An 18299-nucleotide genomic window follows, 5' to 3' on the forward strand; every position below is an offset into this window, starting at 1 on the left:
CTGACTCACTCTGAAACTCTCTGACACTCTCTATCACTCTCTATCACTCTCTGTCACTCTCTGATACAATTTGACACTCTCTGTCACTCTCTGACACTCTCAGACAATCTCTATTGCTCTCTGACATTGTCTATCACTCTCTGACACTCTCTGACACTCTCTGACACTCCCAGACACTCTCTGTCACTCTCTATGACATTCTATCACTCTCTGACACTCTCTGACACTCTCAGACACTCTCAGACACTCTTTATCTCTCTCTGACACTCTGTATCACTCTCTATCACTCTCTGACACTCTCAGACACTCTCTATCACTATCTGACATTCTCTATCACTCTCTATCACTCTCTGACACACTCTGACACAGTATGAAACTCTCTATCACTCTCTGACACTCTCAGTCACTCTCTATCACTCTCCATCACTCTCTGATACACTCTGACACTCTCTATCACTCTCACACACTCTGACACTCTCTATCACTCTCTGACACTCTCTGACACTCTCTATCATTCTCTATCACTTTCTCCCACTCTCTGACACTCTCTGACACTCTCAGACATTCTCTATCACTCGCTGAAACCCTCAGACACTCTCTTACACTCTCAGACACTCTCTATCACTCTCTGACACTCTCTGACACTCTCAGACACTCGCTGAAACTCTCTATCACGCTCTATCACTCTCTGACACTCTCTGACACTCTGACAGTATCTGACACTCTCAGACATTCTCTATCACTCTCTTTCACTCTCTGACACACTCTGACAATCTCTGACACTCTCAGACACTCTCAGACACTCTCTAAACACTCTCTGACAATCACTGACACTCTCAGACATGCTCTGCACTCTCTGACACTCTCAGACACTCTCTATCACTCTCTATCACTCTCTATCACTCTCTGACACTCTCTGACATTCTCAGACACTCTCTATCACTCTCTATCACTCGCTGACACTTGCAGACACTCTCAGACACTCTCTGTCACTCTCTGACACTCTTAGACACTCTCTATCACTCTCTGTCACTCTCTATCACTCTCTGACACACTCTGACACAATCTGACAATCTCTGACTCTCTCTATCACTCTCTGACACTGACTGAGACTCTCAGACACTCTCTGTCACTCTATGACACTCTCAGACACTCTCTATCACTATCTGACACTTTCTATCACTCTCTGACACTCTCTGACACAGTCTGAAACTCTCTGACACTCTCCATCACTCTCTATCACTCTCTGAAACAAGTTGACACTCTCTATCAGTATCTGAAACTCTCAGACAGTCTCTATCACTCTATGACACTCTCTGACATTGTCTATCACTCTCTGACACACTCTGACACTCTCTGACACTCACAGACACTCTCTATCACTCTCTGACACTCAATGACACTCTCAGACACTCTCTGTCACTCTCAGACACTCTCTATCACTCTCTATCACTCTCTATCACTCTCTGACACTCTCTGATACTCTCTGACACTCTCAGACACTCTTTATCTCTCTCTGACACTCTGTATCACTCTCTATCACTCTCTGACACTCAATGACACTCTCAGACACTCTCTGTCACTCTCAGACACTCTCTATCACTCTATTTCACTCTCTGACACCCTCATAACACTCTGAAACTCTCTATCACTCTCTGATACTCTCAGTCACTCTCTATCACTCTCTATCACTCTCTGACACACTCTGACACTCTCTATCACTCTCACACTCTCAGACACTCTCTATCACTCTCTGACACTGTCAGACACTCTCTGACAATCTCAGACATTCTCAGACTCTCTGTATCACTCTCTGTCACTCTCGATCGCATTCTGACACTCTCAGACACTCTCTATCACTCTCTGACACTCTCTATCACTCTCTGACACTCTCAGAAACTCTCTATCACTCTCTGACACTCTCTCACACTCTCTGACATTCTCTTTCATCCTCTGACACTGTCAGACACTCTCTATCGCCCTCTGACACTCTCTGACAATCTTTGACACTCGCATACACTCTCTGAAACTCTCTGACACTCTCTATCTCTCTCTATCAATCTCTGATACTCTCTGACACTCTCTGACACTCTCTGACATTCTCTGACACTCTCTGACTCTTTCAGACACTCTCTATCACTCTCTGACGCTCTCTGACACTCTCTGACACTCTCTGACACTCTCTATCACTCCCTGACACTCTCTATCATCTCTGACACTCTCTGACACTCTCAGACACTCTCTATCACTCACTGACACATTCTAACACTCTCTGACACTCTCAGACACTCTCTGTCACTCTCTATCACTCTCTCACACACTCTGACAGTCCCTGACACTCTCAGACACTCTCAGATATTCTCTATCACTCGCTGACACTCTCAGACACTCTCTATCACTCTCTAAAACTGACTGAAACTCTCAGACACTCTCTGTCACTCTCAGACACTCTCAGACACTCTCTCTCACTCTCTGACACTCTCTGAAACTCTCTGACACACTCTGACACTCTCTGACACTCCCTATCACTCTTTGACACTCTCTGACACACTCTGACACACTCTATCTCTCTCTGACATTCTCTGACATTCTCTGACACACTCTGACACTCGCTGACACTGTCAGACACTCTCTGTCACTCTCCATCACTCTCTGACACACTCTGACACAATTTGACAATCTCTGACACTCTCAGACACTCTCTATCACTCTCTGACACTGACTGACTCCCTCAGACACTCTCTGTCACTCTCAGACACTCTCAGACACTCTCTATCACTCTCTGACACTTTCTATCACTCTCTGACAATCTCTGACACACTCTGAAACTCTCTGACACTCTCTTACACTCTCTATCACTCTCTCACACAATTTGACACTCTCTATCACTCTCTGACACTCTCAGACACTCTCTATCACTCTATGACACTCTCAGACACTCTCTATCACTCTCTGACACTCTCTGACACTCGCTATCACTCTCTATCACTCTCTGACACACTCTGACAGTCTTTGACAATCTCAGTCACTCTCAGACACTCTCTCTCACTCTATGACACTCTCAGACACACTCGGACACTCTCTGACACTCTCCATCACTCTCTATCACTCTCTGACACTCACTCACACTCTCTGACACTCTCTATCACTTGCTGACACTCACAGACACTCTCTATCACTTTCTGACACTCTCTCACACTCTCTGACATTCTCTTTCACCCTCTGACACTCTCAGACACCCTCTATCGCTCTCTGACACTCTCTGACAATCTCTGACACTCTCAGACACACTCTGACACTCTGACACACTCTGACACTCTCTATCACTCTCACACACTCTGACACTCTCTGACACTCCCTATCACTCTTTGACACTCTCTGACACACTCTGACACACTCTATCTCTCTCTGACATTCTCTGACATTCTCTGACACACTCTGACACTCGCTGACACTGTCAGACACTCTCTGTCACTCTCCATCACTCTCTGACACACTCTGACACAATTTGACAATCTCTGACACTCTCAGACACTCTCTATCACTCTCTGACACTGACTGACTCCCTCAGACACTCTCTGTCACTCTCAGACACTCTCAGACACTCTCTATCACTCTCTGACACTTTCTATCACTCTCTGACAATCTCTGACACACTCTGAAACTCTCTGACACTCTCTTACACTCTCTATCACTCTCTCACACAATTTGACACTCTCTATCACTCTCTGACACTCTCAGACACTCTCTATCACTCTATGACACTCTCAGACACTCTCTATCACTCTCTGACACTCTCTGACACTCGCTATCACTCTCTATCACTCTCTGACACACTCTGACAGTCTTTGACAATCTCAGTCACTCTCAGACACTCTCTCTCACTCTATGACACTCTCAGACACACTCGGACACTCTCTGACACTCTCCATCACTCTCTATCACTCTCTGACACTCACTCACACTCTCTGACACTCTCTATCACTTGCTGACACTCACAGACACTCTCTATCACTTTCTGACACTCTCTCACACTCTCTGACATTCTCTTTCACCCTCTGACACTCTCAGACACCCTCTATCGCTCTCTGACACTCTCTGACAATCTCTGACACTCTCAGACACACTCTGACACTCTGACACACTCTGACACTCTCTATCACTCTCACACACTCTGACACTCTCTATCATTCTTTGACACTCTCTGACACTCTCTACCACTCTCTGACACTCTCAGACACTCTCTATCACTCTCCGACACAATCTGACACTCTCTATCACTCTCACACACTCTGACACTCTCTGAAAATCTCTGACACTCAGACACTCTCAGACATTCTCTATCACTCTCTGACACACTCTAACACTCTCTGACACTCTCAGACACTCTCCATCGCTCTCTGACACTCTCAGACACTCTCTGACACCCTCAGACACTCTCAGACTCTCTCTACCGCTTTCTGACACTCTCAGACACTCTCTATCACTCTCTGACACTCTCGGACTCACTCTGACACTCACTATCACTCTCTGACACTCTCTATCACTCTCGATCACTCACTGACACACTCTGGCAATCTCTGACACTCTCAGACACTCTCTATTACTCTGTGACACTCTCTGACACTCTCTGACTCTTTCAGACACTCTCTGACACTCTCAGGCTCTCTCTATCAATCTCTGACACTCTCTGACACACTCAGACACTCTCTATCACTCTCTGACACTCTCTATCTCTCTCTGACACTCTCCGACACTCTTTGACACTCTCTATCACTCTCTGACACTCTCTGACACTCTCTGTCACTCTCAGATACTCTCTATCACTCTCTGACACTCTCTGACAGACGCTGATAATCTCAGACGCTCTCAGCCACTCTCAGACACTCTCTATCATTCTCTGACACTCACTGACACTCTCAGACACTCTCTGTCACTCTCAGAAACTCTCTATCACTCTCTGTCACTCTCAGAAACTCTCTATCACTCTCTTACACTCTCAGACAGTCTCTATCACACTCTGACACTCTATGACACTCTCAGACACTCTCTATCACTCTCTGACACTCTCAGACATTCTCTGACACACTCTGACACTCGCTGACACTGTCAGACACTCTCTGTCACTCTCCATCACTCTCTGACACACTCTGACACAATTTGACAATCTCTGACACTCTCAGACACTCTCTCTCACTCTCTGACACTGATTGACACCCTCAGACACTCTCTGTCATTCTCAGACACTCTCAGACACTCTCTATCACTCTCTGACACTTTCTATCACTCTCTGACAATCTCTGACACACTCTGAAACTCTCTGACACTCTCTATCACTCTCTATCACTCTCTCACAGAATTTGACACTCTCTATCACTCTCTGACACTCTCAGACACTCTCTATCACTCTATGACACTCTCAGACACTCTCTATTACTCTCTGACACTCTCTGACACTCTCTGACACTCGCTATCACTCTCGATCACTCTCTGACACACTGACAGTCTTTGACAGTCTCAGTCACTCTCAGACACTCTCTATCACTCTATGACACTCTCAGACACACTCTGACACTCTCTGTCACTCTCCATCACTCTCTATCACTATCTGACACTCTCTCACACTCTCTGACACTCTCTGACACTCTCTATCACTTGCTGACACTCACAGACACTCTCTATCACTTTCTGACACTCTCTCACACTCTCTGACATTCTATTTCACCCTCTGACATTCTCAGACACCCTCTATCGCTCTCTGACACTCTCTGACAATCTCTGACACTCTCAGACACTCTCTGACACTCTGAAACACTCTGACACTCTCTATCACACTCACACACTCTGACACTCTCTATCATTCTTTGACACTCTCTGACACTCTCTACCACTCTCTGACACTCTCAGACACTCTCTATCACTCTCTATCACTCTCCGACACAATCTGACACTCTCTATCACTCTCACACACTCTGACACTCTCTGAAAATCTCTGACACTCTCAGACATTCTCTATCACTCTCTGACACACTCTAACACTCTCTGACCCTCTCAGACACTCTCGATCGCTCTCTGACACTCTCAGACACCCTCAGACACTCTCAGACTCTCTCTACCGCTTTCTGACACTCTCAGACACTCTCTATCACTCTCTGACACACTCTGGCAATCTCTGACACTCTCAGACACTCTCTATTACTCTCTATTACTCTCTATCACTCTCTGACAATCTCTGACACTCTCAGACACTCTCTGACACTCTGATACACTCTGACACTCTCTATCACACTCACACACTCTGACACTCTCTATCATTCTTTGACACTCTCTGACACTCTCTACCACTCTCTGACACTCTCAGACACTCTCTATCACTCTCTATCACTCTCCGACACAATCTGACACTCTCTATCACTCTCACACACTCTGACACTCTCTGAAAATCTCTGACACTCTCTATCACTCTCTGACACACTCTAACACTCTCTGACCCTCTCAGACACTCTCGATCGCTCTCTGACACTCTCAGACACTCTCTGACACCCTCAGACACTCTCAGACTCTCTCTACCGCTTTCTGACACTCTCAGACACTCTCTATCACTCTCTGACACACTCTGGCAATCTCTGACACTCTCAGACACTCTCTATTACTCTCTATTACTCTCTATCACTCTCTGACATCCTCTGACACTCTCTGACACTCTCAGACACTCTCTGTCACTCTCTATCACTCTCTGACGCACTCTGACAGTCGCTGATACTCTCAGACGCTCTCAGCCACTCTCAGACACTCTCTATCACTCTCTGACACTCACTGACACTCTCAGACACTCTCTGTCACTCTCAGATACTCTCTATCACTCTCTGACACTCTCAGACAGTCTCTATCACTCTCTGACACTCTCTATCACTCTCTATCACTCTCTGACACTCTCAGACACTCTCTATCACTCTCTGACACTCTCTGACACTCTCTATCACTTGCTGACACTCTCAGACACACTCACACACTCTCTGACATTCTCTTTCACCCTCTGACACTCTCAGACACTCTATTTCGCTCTCTGACACTCTATGACAATCTCTGACACTCTCAGACACTCTCTGTCAGTCTCTTTCACTCTCTGACACACTTTGACAATCTCTGACACTCAGACACGCTCTGTCACGCTCTGACACTCTCAGACACTCTCTGTCACACTCCATCACTCTCTGTAACTCTCTGACACTCTCAGACACTCTCTATCACTCTCTATCACTCGCTGACACACTCTGACAGTCGCTGATACTCTCAGACGCTCTCAGCCTCTCTCAGACACTCTCTATCACTCTCTGACACTCACTGACATTCTCAGACACTCTCTGTCACTCTCAGAAACTCTCTATCACTCTCTGACACTCTCAGACTCTCTCTGACACTCTCTATCACTCTCCGACTCTCTCTGACACTCTCTGACTCTCTCTATCACTCTCTGACACTCTCTCACACTCTCAGACACTCTCTTTCACTCTCTGTCACTCTCAGACACTCTCAGACACTCTCTATCACTCTCTGACACTCTCTGACACACTCAATCACTCTCTATCACTCTCTGACACACTCTGACACTCTCTATCACTCTATGACACTCTCTGACACTCACTGACACTCTCTTTCGCTCTCAGACACTCTCTGTCACTCTCTGACACTCTCTGACACTCTCTATCACTCTCTGACAGTCTCTGACACTCTCTGACACTCACTATCACTCCCTGACACTCTCTATCATCTCTGACACTCTCTGACACTCTCAGACACTCTCTATCACTCACTGACACATTCTAACACTCTCTGACACTCTCAGACACTCTCTGTCAATCTCTATCACTCTCTGACACACTCTGACAGTCCCTGACACTCTCAGACACTCTCAGACATTCTCTATCACTCGCTGACACTCTCAGACACTCTCTATCACTCTCTAAAACTGACTGAAACTCTCAGACACTCTCAGACACTCTCTCTCACTCTCTGACACTCTCTGAAACTCTCTGACATACACTCTCTCTGACACACTCTATCACTCTCTGACACACTCTGACACTCTCTGACACTCCATATCACTCTCTGACACTCTCTGACACACTCTGACACACTCTATCTCTCTCTGACATTCTCTGACATTCTCTGACACACTCTGACACTCTCTGACACTGTCAGACACTCTCTGTCACTCTCCATCACTCTCTGACACACTCTGACACAATTTGACAATCTCTGACACTCTCAGACACTCTCTATCACTCTCTGACACTGACTGACTCCCTCAGACACTCTCTGTCACTCTCAGACACTCTCAGACACTCTCTATCACTCTCTGACACTTTATATCACTCTCTGACAATCTCTGACACACTCTGAAACTCTCTGACACTCTCTATCACTCCCTATCACTCTCTCACACAATTTGACACTCTCTATCACTCTCTGACACTCTCAGACACTCTCTATCACTCTATGACACTCTCAGACACTCTCTATCACACCTGACACTCTCTGACACTCGCTATCACTCTCTATCACTCTCTGACACACTCTGACACTCTCTATCATTCTTTGACACTCTCTGACACTCTCTACCACTCTCTGACACTCTCAGACACTCTCTATCACTCTCCGACACAATCTGACACTCTCTATCACTCTCACACACTCTGACACTCTCTGAAAATCTCTGACACTCAGACACTCTCAGACATTCTCTATCACTCTCTGACACACTCTAACACTCTCTGACACTCTCAGACACTCTCCATCGCTCTCTGACACTCTCAGACACTCTCTGACACCCTCAGACACTCTCAGACTCTCTCTACCGCTTTCTGACATTCTCAGACACTCTCTATCACTCTCTGACACTCTCGGACTCACTCTGACACTCACTATCACTCTCTGACACTCTCTATCACTCTCGATCACTCACTGACACACTCTGGCAATCTCTGACACTCTCAGACACTCTCTATTACTCTGTGACACTCTCTGACACTCTCTGACTCTTTCAGACACTCTCTGACACTCTCAGGCTCTCTCTATCAATCTCTGACACTCTCTGACACACTCAGACACTCTCTATCACTCTCTGACACTCTCTGACACTCTCTGACACTCTCAGACACTCTCAGAAACTCTCTTGCACTCTCTATCACTCTCTGACGCACTCTGACAGTCGCTGATACTCTCAGACGCTCTCAGCCATTCTCAGACACTCTCAGACACTCACTGACACTCTCAGACACTCTCTGTCACTCTCAGATACTCTCTATCACTCTCTGACACTCTCTGACAGTCGCTGATACTCTCAGACGCTCTCAGACACTCTCTATCATTCTCTGACACACTCTGACACTCTCTGTCACTCTCCATCACTCTCTATCACTCTCTGACACTCTCTCACACTCTCTGACACTCTCTATCACTTGCTGACACTCACAGACACTCTCTATCACTTTCTGACACTCTCTCACACTCTCTGACATTCTCTTTCACCCTCTGACATTCTCAGACACACTCTATCGCTCTCTGACACTCTCTGACAATCTCTGACACTCTCAGACACTCTCTGACACTCTGATACACTCTGACACTCTCTATCACTCTCACACACTCTGACACTCTCTATCATTCTTTGACACTCTCTGACACTCTCTACCACTCTCTGACACTCTCAGACACTCTCTATCACTCTCTATCACTCTCCGACACAATCTGACACTCTCTATCACTCTCACACACTCTGACACTCTCTGAAAATCTCTGACACTCTCAGACATTCTCTATCACTCTCTGACACACTCTAACACTCTCTGACCCTCTCAGACACTCTCGATCGCTCTCAGACACTCTCTGACACCCTCAGACACTCTCAGACTCTCTCTACCGCTTTCTGACACTCTCAGACACTCTCTATCACTCCCTGACACACTCTGGCAATCTCTGACACTCTCAGACACTCTCTATTACTCTCTATCGCTCTCTGACACTCTCTGACACACTCTGACACTCTCTGACACTCTCAGACACTCTCTGTCACTCTCTATCACTCTCTGACGCACTCTGACAGTCGCTGATACTCTCAGACGCTCTCAGCCACTCTCAGACACTCTCTATCACTCTCTGACACTCTCTCACACACTCTGACACTCTCTGACACTCTCAGACACTCTCTATCACTCTCTATCACTCTCTGTAACTCTCTGACACTCTCAGACACTCTCAGACACTCTCTGACAATCTCTATCTCTCTCTATCAAACTCTGATACTCTCTGACACACTATGACACACTCTGACACACTCTGACACTCTCTATCACTCTTTATCACTCTCTGACACTCTCAGACACACTCTGTCACTCTCAGACACTCTCAGACACTCTCTATCACTCTCTGACATTCTCTATCACTCTCTAAAACTCAAAGACACTCTCTATCACACTCTATCACTCTCCATCACTCTCTGAGACTCTCAGACACTCTCTATCACTATCTGACACTCTCTGACACTCTCAGACACACGCTGACACTCTCTGTCACGCTCTATCACTCTCTGACACTCTCTGACACACTCTGACAATCTCTGACACTCTCAGAGACGCTCTGTCACTCTCTGACACTCTCTATCACTCTCTGACACTCTCTGACACTCTCTATCAATCTCACACACTCTGACAGTCTCTGACACTCTCAGACACTCTCAGACATTCTCTAACACTCTCTGACACCCTCAGACACCCTCTGACACTCTCAGACACTCACTATCACTCTCTGACACTCTCAGACACTCTCTGACACCCTCAGACACTCTCAGACACTCTCTACCGCTTTCTGACACTCTCAGACACTCTCTATCACTCTCAGACACTCTCTATCACTCTCTGACACTCACTGACACTCTCAGACAGTCTCTATCACTCTCTGACACTCTCTATCTCTCTCTATCACTCCATGACACTCTCAGACACTCTCTATCACTCTCTGACACTCTCTCACACTCTCTGACACGCTCTATCACTGGCTGACACTCTCAGACACTCTCTATCACTCTCTGACACTCTCTCACACTCTCTGACATTCTCTTTCACCCTCTGACACTCTCAGACACTCTCTTTCGCTCACTGACACTCTCTGACATTCTCAGAAACTCTCTATCACTCTCTTTCACTCTCTCACACACTACGACAATCTCTGACACTCTCAGACACGCTCTGTCACGCTCTGACACTCTCAGACACTCTCAGACACTCTCTATCACTCTCTATCACTCTCTGTAACTCTCTGACACTCTCAGACACTCTCTATCACTCTCTATCACTCGCTGACACTCGCAGACACCCTCAGACAATCTCTATCACTCTCTGACACTCTCAGACACTCTCTGACAATCTCTGACACTCTCAGACACTCTCTGACACTCTCTATCTCTCTCTATCACACTCTGATACTATCTGACACACTATAACACACTCTGACACACTCAGAAACACTCTGTCACTCTCAGACAGTCTCAGACACTCTCTATCACTCTCTAACATTCTCTATCACTCTCTGACACTCTCTGAAACTCAAAGACACTCTCTATCACACTCTATCACTCTCCATCACTCTCTGACACTCTCTATCACTCTCTATCACACTCTGACACTCTCAGACACTCTCTATCACTCTCTTTCACTCTCTGACACACTTTGACAATCTTTGACACTCAGACACGCTCTGTCACGCTCTGACACTCTCAGACACTCTCAGACACTCTCTATTGCTCTCTATCACTCGCTGCCACTCGCAGACACTCTCAGACACTCTCCATCACTCTCTATCACTCTCAGACACTCTCTATCACTCTCTGACACTCTCTGACACTCTCTGACTCTTTCAGACACTCTCTATCACTCTCTGACACTCTCTGACACTCTCTGACACACTCTGTCACTCTCTGACACTCTCTATCACTCTCTGACACTCTCAGACTCACTCTATCAATCTCTGACACTCTCTGACACTCTCTGACACTCTCAGACACTCTCTGTCACTCTCTATCACTCTCTGACACTCTCTGACAGTCGCTGATACTCTCAGACGCTCTCAGCCACTCTCAGACACTCTCTATCACTCTCTGACACTCACTGACACTCTCAGACACTCTCTGCCACTCTCAGAAACTCTCTATCACTCTCTGACACTCTCAGACTCTCTCTGACACTCTCTATCACTCCCCGACTCTCTCTGACACTCTCTGACTCTCTCTGTCACTTGCTGACACTCTCAGAAACTCTCTATCACTCTCTGACACTCTCTCACACTCTCAGACACTCTCTTTCACTCTCTGTCACTCTCAGACACTCTCAGACACTCTCTATCACTCTCTGACACTCTCTGACACACTCATTCACTCTATGACACTCTCTGACACTCACTGACACTCTCTTTCGCTCTCAGACACTCTGTCACTCTCTGACACTCTCTGACACTCTCTATCACTCTCTGACACTCTCTATCACTCACTGACACTCTCTTTCGCTCTCAGACACTCTCTGACACTCTCAGAGACTCTCTATCACTCTCTTTCACTCTCTGACATTCTCCATCACTCTCTGACATTCTCAGACTCTCTCTGTCACTCTCTGACACTCCCTATCACTCACTGACACTCTCAGACACTCGCTGTCACTCTCAGACACTCTCTGTCACTCTCTGACACTCTCTGACACTCTCTGACACTCTCTATCACTCTCTGACACTCTCTATCACTCACTGACACTCTCAGACACTCTCAGACACTCTCAGACACTCTCTATCACTCTCTGACACTCTCTGACACACTCAATCACTCTCTATCACTCTCTGACACACTCTGACACTCTCTATCACTCTATGACACTCTCTGACACTCTCTATCACTCTCCATCACTCTCTATCACTCTCTATCACTCTCTGACACACTCTGACACTCTCTGACACTCTCAGACAGTCTCTATCACTCTCTATCACTCTCTATCACTCTCTGACACTCTCAGACACTCTCTATCACTCTCTGACACTCTCTGACACTCTCTATCACTTGCTGACACTCTCAGACACACTCACACACTCTCTGACATTCTCTTTCACCCTCTGACACTCTCAGACACTCTATTTCGCTCTCTGACACTCTCTGACAATCTCTGACACTCTCAGACACTCTCTGTCAGTCTCTTTCACTCTCTGACACACTTTGACAATCTCTGACACTCAGACACGCTCTGTCACGCTCTGACACTCTCAGACACTCTCTGTCACTCTCCATCACTCTCTGTAACTCTCTGACACTCTCAGACACTCTCTATCACTCTCTATCACTCGCTGACACACTGACAGTCTCAGACAATCTCTATCACTCTCTGACACTCTCTGACACTCACTGACTCCTTCAGACACTCTCTATCACTCTCTATCACTCTCTGACAGCCTCTGACACTCTCTATCACTCTCTGACACTCTCTATCACTCTCTGACACTCTCATACTCTCTCTATCAATCTCTGACACTCTCTGACAATCTCAGACACTCTCTGTCACTCTCTGTCACACTCTGACACTCTCTGACACTCTCTGACACTCTCAGACACTCTCTGTCACTCTCTATCACTCTCTGACACACTCCTACAGTCGCTGATACTCTCAGACACTCTCTGTCACTCTCAGAAACTCTCTATCACTCTCTGTCACTCTCAGAAACTCTCTATCACTCTCTTACACTCTCAGACAGTCTCTATCACACTCTGACACTCTTTATCACACTCTATCACTCTATGACACTCTCAGACACTCTCTATCACTCTCTGACACTCTCTGACACTGTCAGACACTCTCTATCACTCTCCGACTCTCTCTCACACTCTCTGACACTCTCTATCACTTGCTGACACTCTCAGACATTCTCTTTCACCCTCTGACACTCTCAGACACTGTATTTCGCTCTCTGACACTCTCAGACTCTCTCTGACACTCTCTGACTCTCTCTGACAATCTCTGACACTCTCAGACACTCTCTCTCACTCTCTTTCACTCTCTCACACACTCCGACAATCTCTGACACTCTCAGACACGCTCTGTCACGCTCTGACACTCTCAGACACTCTCTATCACTCTCTATCACTCTCTATCACTCTCTGTAACTCTCTGACACTCTCAGACACACTCAGACAATCTCTATCACTCTCTGACACTCTCAGACACTCTCTGACAATCTCTGACACTCTCAGACACTCTCTGACAATCTCTATCTCTCTCTATCAAACTCTGATACTCTCTGACACACTATGACACACTCTGACACACTCTGACACTCTCTATCACTCTTTATCACTCTTTATCACTCTCTGACACTCTCAGACACACTCTGTCACTCTCAGACACTCTCTATCACTCTCTGACATTCTCTATCACTCTCTGAAACTCAAAGACACTCTCTATCACACTCTATCACTCTCCATCACTCTCTGAGACTCTCAGACACTCTCTATCACTATCTGACACTCTCTGACACTCTCAGACACACGCTGACACTCTCTGTCACGCTCTATCACTCTCTGACACTCTCTGACACACTCTGACAATCTCTGACACTCTCAGAGACGCTCTGTCACTCTCTGACACTCTCTATCACTCTCTGACACTCTCTGACACTCTCTATCAATCTCACACACTCTGACAGTCTCTGACACTCTCAGACACTCTCAGACATTCTCTATCACTCTCTGACACCCTCAGACACCCTCTGACACTCTCAGACACTCTCTATCACTCTCTGACACTCTCAGACACTCTCTGACACCCTCAGACACTCTCAGACACTCTCTACCGCTTTCTGACACTCTCAGACACTCTCAGACACCCTCAGACACTCTCAGACACTCTCTACCGCTTTCTGACACCCTCAGACACTCTCAGACACTCTCTACCGCTTTCTGACACTCTCAGACACTCTCTATCACTCTCAGACACTCTCTATCACTCTCTGACACTCTCTATCACTCTCTATCACTCTCAGACACTCTCTATCACTCTCTGACACTCTCTATCACTCTCTATCACTCTCTGACACACTCTGACAATCTCTGACACTCTCAGAGACGCTCTGTCACCCTCAGACACTCTCTGTCATTCTCAGACACTCTCAGACACTCTCTATCACTCTCTGACACTTTCTACCACTCTCTGACAATCTCTGACACACTCTGAAACTCTCTGACACTCTCTATCACTCTCTCACAGAATTTGACACTCTCTATCACTCTCTGACACTCTCAGACACTCTCTATCACTCTATGACACTCTCAGACACACTCTGACACTCTCTGTCACTCTCCATCACTCTCTATCACTCTCTGACACTCTCTCACACTCTCTGACACTCTCTATCACTTGCTGACACTCACAGACACTCTCTATCACTTTCTGACACTCTCTCACACTCTCTGACATTCTCTTTCACCCTCTGACATTCTCAGACACACTCTATCGCTCTCTGACACTCTCTGACAATCTCTGACACTCTCTGACACTCTCAGACACTCTCTGACACTCTGATACACTCTGACACTCTCTATCACTCTCACACACTCTGACACTCTCTATCATTCTTCGACACTCTCTGACACTCTCTACCACTCTCTGACACTCTCAGACACTCTCTATCACTCTCTATCACTCTCCGACACAATCTGACACTCTCTATCACTCTCACACACTCTGACACTCTCTGAAAATCTCTGACACTCTCAGACATTCTCTATCACTCTCTGACACACTCTAACACTCTCTGACCCTCTCAGACACTCTCGATCACTCTCAGACACTCTCTGACACCCTCAGACACTCTCAGACTCTCTCTACCGCTTTCTGACACTCTCAGACACTCTCTATCACTCTCTGACACACTCTGGCAATCTCTGACACTCTCAGACACTCTCTATTACTCTCTATCGCTCTCTGACACTCTCTGACACACTCTGACACTCTCTGACACTCTCAGACACTCTCTGTCACTCTCTATCACTCTCTGACGCACTCTGACAGTCGCTGATACTCTCAGACGCTCTCAGCCACTCTCAGACACTCTCTATCACTCTCTGACACTCACTGACACTCTCAGACACTCTCTGTCACTCTCAGATACTCTCTATCACTCTCTGACACTCTCAGACAGTCTCTATCACTCTCTGACACTCTCTATCACTCTCTATCACTCTCTATCACTCTCTATCACTCTCTGACACTCTCTGACACTCTCAGACACTCTCTATCACTCTCTGACACTCTCTGACACTCTCTATCACTTGCTGACACTCTCTATCACTCTCTATCACTCTCTATCACTCTCTATCACTCTCTGACACTCTCAGACACTCTCTATCACTCTCTGACACTCTCTGACACTCTCTATCACTTGCTGACACTCTCAGACACACTCACACACTCTCTGACATTCTCTTTCACCCTCTGACACTCTCAGACACTCTATTTCGCTCTCTGACACTCTCTGACAATCTCTGACACTCTCAGACACTCTCTGTCAGTCTCTTTCACTCTCTGACACACTTTGACAATCTCTGACACTCAGACACGCTCTGTCACGCTCTGACACTCTCAGACACTCTCTGTCACTCTCCATCACTCTCTGTAACTCTCTGACACTCTCAGACACTCTCTATCACTCGCTGACATACTGACAGTCTCAGACAATCTCTATCACTCTCTGACACTCTCTGACACTCTCTGACTCCTTCAGACACTCTCTATCACTCTCTATCACTCTCTGACAGCCTCTGACACTCTCTATCACTCTCTGACACTCTCTATCACTCTCTGACACTCTCATACTCTCTCTATCAATCTCTATCAATCTCTGACACTCTCTGGCAATCTCAGACACTCTCTGTCACTCTCTGTCACTCTCTGACACACTCTGACACTCTCTGACACTCTCAGACACTCTCTGTCACTCTCTATCACTCTCTGACACACTCTGACAGTCGCTGATACTCTCAGACACTCTCTGTCACTCTCAGACACTCTCTATCACTCTCTGTCACTCTCAGAAACTCTCTATCACTCTCTTACACTCTCAGACAGTCTCTATCACACTCTGACACTCTCTATCACACTCTATCACTCTATGACACTCTCAGACACTCTCTATCACTCTCTGACACTCTCTGACACTCTCAGACACTCTCTATCACTCTCCGACTCTCTCTCACACTCTCTGACACTCTCTATCACTTGCTGACACTCTCAGACATTCTCTTTCACCCTCTGACACTTTCAGACACTGTATTTCGCTCTCTGACACTCTCTGACAATCTCTGACACTCTCAGACACTCTCTCTCACTCTCTTTCACTCTCTCACACACTCCGACAATCTCTGACACTCTCAGACACGCTCTGTCGCGCTCTGAAACTCTCTGACACTCTCTGACACTCTCAGACACTCTCAATCACTCTCTATCACTCTCTATCACTCTCTGTAACTCTCTGACACTCTCAGACACACTCAGACAATCTCTATCACTCTCTGACACTCTCAGACACTCTCTGACAATCTCTGACACTCTCAGACACTCTCTGACAATCTCTATCTCTCTCTATCAAACTCTGATACTCTCTGACACACTATGACACACTCTGACACACTCTGACACTCTCTATCACTCTTTATCACTCTTTATCACTCTCTGACACTCTCAGACACACTCTGTCACTCTCAGACACTCTCAGACACTCTCTATCACTCTCTGACATTCTCTATCACTCTCTGAAACTCAAAGACACTCTCTATCACACTCTATCACTCTCCATCACTCTCTGAGACTCTCAGACACTCTCTATCACTATCTGACACTCTCTGACACTCTCAGACACACGCTGACACTCTCTGTCACGCTCTATCACTCTCTGACACTCTCTGACACACTCTGACAATCTCTGACACTCTCAGAGACGCTCTGTCACTCTCTGACACTCTCTATCACTCTCTGACACTCTCTGACACTCTCTATCAATCTCACACACTCTGACAGTCTCTGACACTCTCAGACACTCTCAGACATTCTCTATCACTCTCTGACGCCCTCAGACACCCTCTGACACTCTCAGACACTCACTATCACTCTCTGACACTCTCAGACACTCTCTGACACCCTCAGACACTCTCAGACACTCTCTACCGCTTTCTGACACTCTCAGACACTCTCTATCACTCTCAGACACTCTCTATC

The sequence above is a fragment of the Heterodontus francisci genome, chromosome 25 (genome assembly GCF_036365525.1).
Source record: "Heterodontus francisci isolate sHetFra1 chromosome 25, sHetFra1.hap1, whole genome shotgun sequence".
NCBI lineage: Eukaryota > Metazoa > Chordata > Chondrichthyes > Heterodontiformes > Heterodontidae > Heterodontus > Heterodontus francisci.